The sequence below is a fragment of the Rosa chinensis genome, chromosome 6 (assembly GCF_002994745.2).
Source record: "Rosa chinensis cultivar Old Blush chromosome 6, RchiOBHm-V2, whole genome shotgun sequence".
Taxonomy (NCBI): domain Eukaryota; kingdom Viridiplantae; phylum Streptophyta; class Magnoliopsida; order Rosales; family Rosaceae; genus Rosa; species Rosa chinensis.
Genome location: NC_037093.1, coordinates 43,835,812 through 43,846,392, shown reverse-complemented (window position 1 = coordinate 43,846,392; position 10,581 = coordinate 43,835,812). Strand labels below are relative to the sequence as shown.

The 10,581-nt window shown below is 37.0% G+C and overlaps 1 long non-coding RNA gene and 1 pseudogene across 1 annotated transcript; one reads left to right on the top strand and one right to left on the bottom strand.

Annotated features, from left to right (window-relative positions):
• Positions 1-4,221: 4,221 nt before the first annotated feature.
• On the top strand, positions 4,222-10,297 carry LOC112171390 (annotated as a pseudogene).
• On the bottom strand, positions 5,094-6,605 carry LOC121049847. Its single transcript, XR_005801450.1, has 3 exons — positions 6,444-6,605; positions 5,393-5,430; positions 5,094-5,218 (listed from the first exon to the last, which is right to left on the bottom strand). It is a non-coding gene; the product is annotated as an uncharacterized LOC121049847 (long non-coding RNA).
• Positions 10,298-10,581: the final 284 nt, after the last annotated feature.

Here is a 10,581-nt window from a genome sequence, read left to right as displayed (position 1 = left end):
TGTTGATTTTCGACGAATTATTTTCCGACGTGATTTTTGGAATTAAACATTATATTTTTTATTCGTCGATTTTGAGATTTTTGAAATGTTTTTTTGAAAATGGGATTTTCTAGGAAAGTATATTCATCTATTAATTCTCGCTAATTTGTTGATGGATTTTAAGAATATTCTTTCGGCGTGTTGGACACGTCGTTGATTTATTTGATTATCATGAGATTTACTGAATACAGTTGAGAACTGTATCGTGCTTTTATTTGCGAGATTTTAGAGCAGTCTTATTGGTTTTTGGTTTTCGTATTATTTTACTCCACCATACTGCTTACTATGTGTTTGTGGGTGAGTTGAGCAAAGGGCCCGGGAGCCTCGCTTACTTGTATGGTGATAACTTCTTTCCCATACTCTACTGTTACTTGACTAGCGAGACTTGTCCAATGTCTCTTAACCAGCAGAGCTGGTATATTTTCACGAATTTTCGAGCTTAAAGAAATGTGTTTTATAATTTTTGCATGCATCAGGTTTTTAAAGGAATAAACGTGGGAAAGTATAAAATTCATTTTCTTTACAATTACTTATTTTTGTCTACTCACACTACCGTTTTTATGTGCTTTTCCCTTGGGCCCAATTTGCAGAATGAATGTAGAATGTAGATTATTCAAAGCAACAAGGCCTTTATCCTTTAAACATTTAAACTTGATGTATGCTACACGATATCATATCAAAGGGAAAATTATCTAATATTACAGAAGCCCTATTGGCCAATTCGATCTATAGATAGGTGGAGAATGTTGGACCGATCGAGAATTAAATAACATGACTGTCCTTGAGAAAGTCAATTGCTTGTGAGAGGGGAAAACTGCTCTCACGAATGTTAACAATTATGAGAAAGTCAATTGCTTAACGGCTGATACAAAGTTTTGTATCGACCAAGATCACGGGGACATGGTATTATATATAGTTTCATCGATCTGTGTTCGCAGTTTTGGATTATAGAGAAAACCACATTTTGATTTGTTGCTTTTGTTCTTACAGGCGACAATATATAATATATATATATATATATATATATATATATATATTTGAGGTTGAGATGGTTGTTTTTTTATTTGGTGTTTCTCTTTCGGTGAGTGTATTCCGGTGTAATTGAGATTTGAATTTTGAGTGCTAATTATACACCTTGTAATATCTTAATATCGAATCTCCTAGCTGTTTCTGTCCGTAGATGTCACTCATTTTGAGATGAACTACGTAAATCTTTTTTGTTTTCTGAAATTTTCTATTTATTTATCCTTTTGCATATTTCATGGTTGTTGATGCTTTCACACTAACAGTTTGATATCATGTCAAACTTTCTCCTGTTCAAGATTCTGGGTCCAATTATCTAATATCACCCGCCAGCATGATATTATTCTCAAAAACAAAGCAAATCCATACTGCTAATTGCATGCAAGTGAACGTGATTCCTTGTTTCTGCATATGAAACTTTCACATGTACGTACAGTTCAGCGCTTCCTTGATGTTGTCATTTAGAATGTGGCCACTGGCCAAGGTACGTGTTTGATGAATTGCCATAGAGGCTACCGCATGTAACTCGGCAAACTTCTTTATATCGCCCTTATTACAAGGAACATTTTTGGATTCTTCACTGCTCAGTTTAAATAGATGGCTTTTACTACTCTTCAGTAACTTGCTACTGCAATACGTTAACATCGAACACAGATCGATGAAACTATATATAATACCATGTCCCCGGCCGTGATCTTGGTGGATACAAAACTTTCTATCAGCCGTTAAGCAATTGACTTTCTCATAATTGTTGACATATATACGTGAGAGCAGTTTTCCCCTCTCACAAGCTATTGACTTTCTCAAGGACAGTCATGTTATTTAATTTATATTCTTGATCGGTCCAACATTCTCCACCTATCTATAGATCGAATAAGCCCTATTGGCCTCTGTAATATTAGATAATTTTCCCTTTGATATGATATCGTGTAGCATACATCAAGTTTAAATGTTTAAAGGATATAGGCCTTGTTGCTCTGAATAATAATCTACATTCATACATGATACATTTATGTAACCCAATGAAATGACTAAATGACTTTTATTATATTTAATTAAACATACTTTTATTATATTTAATTAAATATAAATACGTATCGTTGAATTAAGTCGTATACTATACTAGTGGAAACTTTTTTTTTTTTTTTTTTTGACTTTATTAAAAGGGACCCAAAGGCTTCCTAGGCCTAAGATAAACCCCTTCGGAGTATGGAAACTTGTTAAAAGTACACGCAAAAATCGGGAGCTCTCTCGAAACAGGGCGGCTCCACTCTCTTAGACTCTTCAGTTCGTGGCGGGCAATTGCGTCGTCAAGGCTGGCTGATTTGGCATGGCCTGGCGTTGGTGTCTTGGTACACAGCGCGGGGGATTGAGTTCGCTCCCCATCTGGGGATGTCTACTTTGATGGCGGCGGATGGGATCCGAGTCGATTTAATCGGATCGGAGATGGTTTGGTGCAGCGAGGCTGGTTGGCGCCGATTTGGTTGGGGCTGGCTGTGGTATTTGTGCCGGCGCTAGGCTGTCACTTGGACTTGGGTTCCGTTCAAGGACCACGACGCTGATGGCGAGGTTCAGAGAGCGATACAAATTTTCAGAAGAAGACAACTTGAGATCATCTGTGATTGGGTTATCTTCTATTGATGCCGACGGCGGAGTGTGGCGGTGCCGGTTTAGTTGGGTCCATTTTGAATCCTCTTTGGACTGTTTGGCTTCTGATGGAGGCAGTACTGGGATATGCAGGCTTCACGCCTTCACCGTGATGGTATTTTCCATTGCAGTACATGTACCTTCTGGCTATGGTTGAACAGACGGTGGGAGATTCGAAGCGGCGACACCAAGGATCTGATTCGGCTCCGGGTGTCCAGATCAATATGGGTGGCTGTGCATTTAGGTGGTGCTTGGACCCAAGTTCAAACCCGAATCTGGGTGACGTCGATGGCAGGGGTTCTCTCATTTTGGTGGCTGTCTGATCGGCCAAAATTGATGGCGGCGCCGTCGTCATGGTGGTGTCGAGCAGGGAAGCTACTTTAGTCTTTTGGGCCTTAAGCTTGTTGGGCCTCCATCAAGGTTGGGTGCCCTGTTAGGTTTCGGCCTTGGTTTGTTGGGGTCCAGAATGTTAGGGGGGCTCTTGGCCTTGATGGGCTTCTTGGGCCGCTGGTTGGGCTTGGAACATGGAAGATAGATTTTGGGCCTAGCTTTTTTGGGTCCAAAATGACTGTTGGGTTATTACTATGTGTACTGAGTCATAGATAAATAGGCTTGTTTTTAATAAATGGTCATATCCAATGTACGTATCACCGTGGTGTGTTCATCACAACTTTTTGTCTATATGTATATGGTAGCGGAAGATAGTAACGGAAGGATATGTAATAGTTATTCTGGACTTATCCTTACATGAATGAAAATCTATGATATTTTACTAAAAAAAAAACAGTTGTATACTAATGAAAAATAATAAAAATATTTAAATTTTAAATTTAAGGAGATCGTCTTTAGAACCAACCTATATCTATATTAAAAAAATAAAAAGAGCATGCCTTGCTTGCAATCCATTGGAGATGTATCATTAATCAAACGAGCACCAATTGGCCTATTGCAATCGAACTTTGTGTAAGCCATAAACAGCTTGACATCCCATGCGTTCTGCAAACTCGTGGCAGCTACGTGACCGTAGAAATGTCTTAAAGAGGTTGTACTCCCCTACTGGTTTAGGAAAGGGGAGGCATGCTATGACTAGTGAAACCGGATCTCTCATTGTTCCAGTATTGTATCCATGGACAATGATTGCTAGATCCTCCACTGGATTTACGTGAAATTTTTCTTTAAACAACTCCTTAGGACAATAATTACTATCCTAACTTACTCTGAATTAGCTGCTAGCTAGGATAGTAAAACTATCTATTAGTAAAAGGGTTAACTCATTGGACCAGATGCATGTGTGGTACCGCTTTTGTTACACCCAATTTTTTTGCCTTACTATTCCCACTCTGATGTCTAAACCCTCAGTAAGAGGACAATCAGGATAACATGCCTTGCTAGTTTCTCTCCATATAGTGTCTAGTCATATAAATAGGCGCCAATGTCTTCTAAATTTCTTTAATATGTAATTTGATCAAGGGAAGAGAGGGTGATCATCACCGATCGTATTGTCTACTCGCAATGTGGACTGTGGTAGGATTGTGTTTAGTAGCTTTACTAGTGATATATGTCACTCGCCGGGTTAGCAAATGTAGAAATCCAAAATGCAATGGTGTTCTTCCTCCAGATTCAACATTGGGTTTGCCTCTCATTAGTGAGAGCCTCAGTTTGATCATTCCAATATACTCCCTGGATCTTCACCCTTTCATTAAGAAGAGACTTCAAAAGTACGCATGACATATATGCCTACCACAATTAAAACCATGCTGCTGCTCTATTTTACCATAAGTCACTACTACAGAAAACCCATTCATGGACGAAATCATTTTGTCTCCTAAAGCTGACAATTCATCCCTAATTAAAATTTGAGACGGAACCATTTTGTGGCTAATGTCGTCTCCTAATCCTCGTCCCTAATTGTTTAAGGCAACAACCGATAAATTCCGTCTCCTAATGCATTTGGAGAAGAAATTAAAATTGTCTCTTTTTCCAATACAATTTCATCCCCAATTCTCATTGAGTATTGAGAGATTGGCGGGAAAATTAACTATAAATGGCGCCAATCATAGGAATAAAAAACGAAACTCAATTCGTCTCCTTTTATTTTCTAGTTTTAATTTTTTTTTTTTCAAATTTAATGGCACCAATCAGATAAATATTGGAAGAACCTCATTCCATCTCCATTTATTCTCAAATTTTAAATTATTACTAAATTTTAATTTTGAATAAACTATTGAATGACACTAGGCAAATATTTATCAAAAAGATCAAATTTATTAGGGATAATGTAGTGATAAACAAAGCCATATCATCAACTATTTTTCAACTCTAACTAACATGAACAAATTGAGCTTCATAAGTCTTCAACTGCAAATGTCATAAAAAAAAAAGAAGTCTTCAACTACAAACAAAATCTGCAGCAGCTGGAGGACAGTTCTGGCCACTACTCTTTACATCAATGACAGTTTCCAATGACCTCAGCAGCAACTGCAGCAGCCACAATAAGAAGTTCACGAACCTGTTAAGCAAGGGCAGAATATATTAGGTTAAGTGCATAAATGACTGAGTACAGTATACAGATGATTAAGTAAAGGCAGAACTGATTAGATTAAGTGCATAAATGACCAAGTACAGTACACATATGAAAATTGTTTATGATATTAAGATTATTGAAGCTTATAAAGATTCCCACCTTTTCTGCAGTAACTGCATCAAAGACACTAGCACTCCCTGTAGAAGATGGTAAGATAAGCTGGAGCATAAGTTGGGACTTGTTTCTCGCCCTCATCACAAATTCTAATTCAAACCTCACTTAGAGCATCATTCAACACAGTACTTTGTCAGATTGCTAACCAACAACTACATAACATTGAAAAAGATGTGGGAACACAAACATGAACAGTGTTTTTCAGCTAGCGGAAGTTTTAGTCTTTCCATAAACCGTAAGATGTGGGAACACAAAGATGAATGGTGCTTTTCAATCACAAATAGCCAAAGTTTCAGTCTTTCCATAAACTGTAAACCATTATGTAAGAGTGCAATTCTTTCTAAATTATGCATATAAGCGAAGATGAATTCTAGTTTGCTAACAAAAGATAACAATTCTTTCTAACTTAAATTCTTGACAAATACAATGTCTTTTTACCTTTTACATTGATAATATAACTGAGTAACATCTATCTATGTTGGAGTCAGCTCTTCTCCTGCAAGGAAATACCAAGTACAACAAACCTGGTGTAATAATCAAAGGCATAATGCTTGAATGCTTTAACAAATTATATTGCTTTTTTGGTGAGAAACAGTTACCCTTGATATCATCACCACCCAAAAACTGATGCAAAGATTGCAACTTTCACACCCAAAATGTTCAATCTTCAGCACCCAATTAATCAGGAGACTAAAAGATATTGCTTTTCTCAATTAAAATTGAAAGATTCTATGAGGTATTTCATCGAACAGGTGGTGCGCACTGGAAAAGAGAAGACCGCCCTAAACGCAACCCACTTCCTCAATTACTGCAGACTTGTATGTACAACAGCAAGATAGCTTACAGAATTGTTTACAATTATTTCTAAATTATGCATATAACCCAAGATCAATTCTTGTTTGCTAACAGAGGATACCACTACTCGACACACACATATATACGACCCAAATTTATGTGCACTTCAATTCTAGAAACCACAAATTTACAAATGAATCAAAATCCAATTAATCAAGCCATATGAAAAAGGATTTATTACCAAATATGACCAAAGCCGATGAAACCACACCATTCTCCATGAACGGCAACGGAAGCTCGTCAATGTTGAAGCCGAGCAGTGAAGGCCGCGCCGGGGCGAGTAGAGAAGAAATAAGGACTTGTGAGAGAACTGGGGGGGGGGCGCCGCTGCTAGAGGAGGAGCCAGCCATCCGGCCTGGGCACTGCGAAGATCTGGTTAGGGTTTATCCGTTCTGGGCAACGTGAAGATCATGTTTGGTTCAAAAGAGAACAAACAAATAACACAAATGATCTCCCCGAGGGTTACCTTTAATAAAAGATCAGAATATATCTTTTTATTTTTTATTTTTGTTACTTGTAATTTTACTCGTGTTTATCCTTCTTCTTTAATGTGTTTTTCATAGTGTATCTATAAGGGGCATTTACGTAAAAGTAATATTTTATCTAACAAACACTTAATTGTTAACATATAAATAATTTAAATAAATGAATCCTAATATTCTAAACTCTTTTCATATAAAGATGATTAGATTTTCAAAAAAGTTATATTAGATTCTTAGTAGTAGTCAGCAATGCAATTGTCTTCTACTCAAGCCTCTAATCTTACTACACCATCAACAAATAAAGATTAGTAGTAACAAAACTAAAAAAAGACTGAAATTCTGCAACTTAGCGCTAATTCAAGATTTAGGGCACTAAATGAGGAGAAAAGAAACTAAAAGAGGTGAGATAGATGAGAGGGGTTGCATGACAGAGACACTGCTATTGGGAGGTATTGATGTTCGGAGGTTCATATGAGGAAGTCGCAGAGCAGTGATCCTCGAATAGTTTGAAGAACTAAGATAAATGGAGAGACTATTTATATGTGAGACCAGAACTACATCGTTTCAATCCCAATAAGTTGCTACACATTATTTACTTTTGCGGTTTTGCCAAACCCCGTCCATATAAAAAGTCAACCAAAAAAAAAAAAGTATTAATTCCTTTGATTTGGTTTAACTTTTAGTGAAATGATTTTTAAATATTTAATTGAGTTGTTCTAGTGAGATTCAAAGCTCTAGATGCTTTCAATTCATTTGAAACAATTTGTTCACTTTGTTTTGATTTTCCAAACTTTTTCCTTCTAATTCTTTTGATTTGGTTTGTCTCTTAGTGAAATAGCTTCCAAATCTTTAAATGCAATGTACTAGTGAGATTCAAAGCCCCTATATGCTTTCCATTCATTTCAATCAATTTGATCACTTTGTTACGTCCCTAATTCATTTTGTCCAAAATTTGAAATTTGGTGCAGCTAACCGCTAAAATTTTACCAATTTTTTGCAAAATCTAAAACGCATAAGGGATTAAAGTAAATTTCCTCCCTAATTAAATTTTGGGACAAATATTTTTTTGTCTCTAATTGAAACTTATTTGTCTCTAAATAGCGTCCAATGGAAAGTTTTGAAAAACAAAACTTTTAGGGACAAAATAATTTTTTTTGTCTCTAATCATGTGTTTGGGGGACGAAAAATTGGTCCGTCCCGAAAAGATTTGTCTCTAAATGGGTTTTCTCTAGTAGTGAGTAACACCACTGAAACTTATAGTATTCCAAGCTAGACGGAGCCGTTCTTGTCTAGTTTTCCTTCTGCTGATATCTCTATTTGCAGATATATATGGGCTCATATTTAGGACCAGTATAGCTGGTAGACCAGTTGTTATATCAGCCGATCCTGAAATCAACAATTACCTGATTCAGCAAGAAGGGAAGCTACTTGAGGTATGGTACTTGGACACATTTTCCGAGATTTTCAAGCAAGATGGTGATTCACGAACGAATGCAGCCAGAACGGTTCACAAGTACTTGAGACACATTTTCTTGGAGCACTTTGGTGCTGAGATCCTTAAGAAAAAGTTGCTCACCCAAATAGAAGCATTCGTCGACAAAACTTTATGTTCCTGGTCAAGTCAGAAATCTGTTGAAGTTAAATATGCTGCCTCAGTGTAAATTACAACCCCCACATATTCACTCATATTAGTGACTGGGACTAGCTTATTATATCACATATTTTCTTGTCCTTGCAGATGGGATTAAACTTTGGTGCAGAGCATACGATTGGCCACAGTGCTGAAATCTCCTCTGGAAACTCGAGTCTTGAGTGAGAAGTATACTAGAGTCATAGAAGGTCTTATGTCCTTTCCCATAAACTTCCGCAGCACAGCATATTTTAAGTGTCTAATGGTAATAATCATAACGGTTTACTTCACATGAAAGACTTTATCTGTTGTCTAGTTAGGATACTTCAAACTCAATTTCTGTTGTATTCATTAAGGAGCACAAGAAGGTAATAACCATGTTGAAGGATATGCTAAACGAGAGACGCGTTTCCCCTGAGACATGCCGAGGAGATTTCCTTGATAATCTTATCGTTGACATGGAAAAGGAGGAGTTTATGACAGAGGATTTTGCAGTCCAATTGATATTTGGGGGCTCATTTACTAACTTTGAGTCTGTTCACCGGTATTGGCATTATCTTTAAGTTTACTTGCGGAGCATCCTTTAGTTCTGCAGGAGTTGACTGTAAGTATAGGTTGAGCATCAATTCAGTGTCAATAAATCCTGTAATCTAGACACTAAGATCTCTTATATAACATCAGGCTGAGCATGAGGGAATTCTTAACAACAGAAAACACCCAGACTCTCCACTCACATGGGACGAATACAAATCGATGACTTTTACTCTTCAGGTTACTTATACAGACGACTCATCTGAATACAACAGCATGCGTTCCTTCTAGCTTGCATGGGTCTGATGAAAAAAAGCTTTATCGTGTTTGGAAAACATAGATTGTCAACGAAACTCTGTGACTGGCAAATATAGCACCCGGCATATTAAGTATTGACAGATATTGCAGTAAAGGGTATGTCCTTAATCACAGTTAACAACTTACTCCTCATATTTTCTTCTTTAAAAGGTGTTTAAATTTCAATATTAACTACTAAAAAGAAAAATAGAAAATGCTTTGCAGGCTTTACAATTCCAGCTGGGTGGACAGTTATGGTTGTCACCTCTGCTCTTCATATGAATCCCAACACATTCAAAGATCCCCTCGTGTTCAATCCATGGCATTGGAAGGTCCGTATTGTGTCAGTTCCATTTTTGAAACAATTTCATTTTGTAGTAGCAGAAATCACACCAATCACAGCACACAAAAGAGAATATGGAAAATGGAAATACATCACATGTATTGAGTGACTGACGGTACGTTTCAACTAAAGTATCAATTGCTTGCGCTAAAAAGTGTCAAATGGATTGACTTAAAGTATAAATGGATTATACTAAATTACTAATTGGTTTTACGCCTTGAAGATGCTTCTAGGATTTGATTAAATTTCACAAAATTGTTTCGGTTGATTAAAAAAAATGGATCAACGTATAAATACCAATTAAGGATGGCAAAGCTAGCTTGAAGATGATTGTACGATACGATTACTTCTAATGACAATATTTGTTTTTGTAAAAGAGAGAAAAAAATGAGGAGTTGAGCTAAAAGTACCGATGTAAGTTGATGTTTTCTTGCATTTGTCCGACGAAACTAGGACCTGGACTGTCATGTTATATCAAAGAACTTCATGCCTTTTGGTGGAGGAATGAGGCAATGTGCAGGATCAGAGTATAGTAGAGCTTTTTTAGCCACCTTTCTCCATGTCTTGGTCACCAAATACCTGTTCATTTTATCACTTCTCTCTGAACCATAATTTTTGACGGAGTTTAATCATCTTTTGAAACTTTTGTTGTTCATATGTGGACATTGATCAAGGGAGGAAGCATGGTGCGAAATCCTATGTTATGATTTGGAAATGGCATTTATATTAAGTTCTCTGAGAAGAAACATTGAGATAACTTATTCCTCTCATGTGCCTGATTATCTTTCGCTTGTGCCTTGGCAACTTTTTGACAAGATGAGAATGCATTAAACAACCAAACCAGATTACAGCAAAAGGAAAAGGCGAACAACAGAAGGGAAACAAAATACTACCTAAACTAAACTAAAATGGAATCTGGAGTAGAAACAGCATCTAAGAGAAGGAAGTAAGATAAGGAGGAAGGAGGATGATTCCACCAATCATCCGGACACATTCTCCTGCGAGCCAAACAAGCTAAGTGATCTGCCGCTTGATT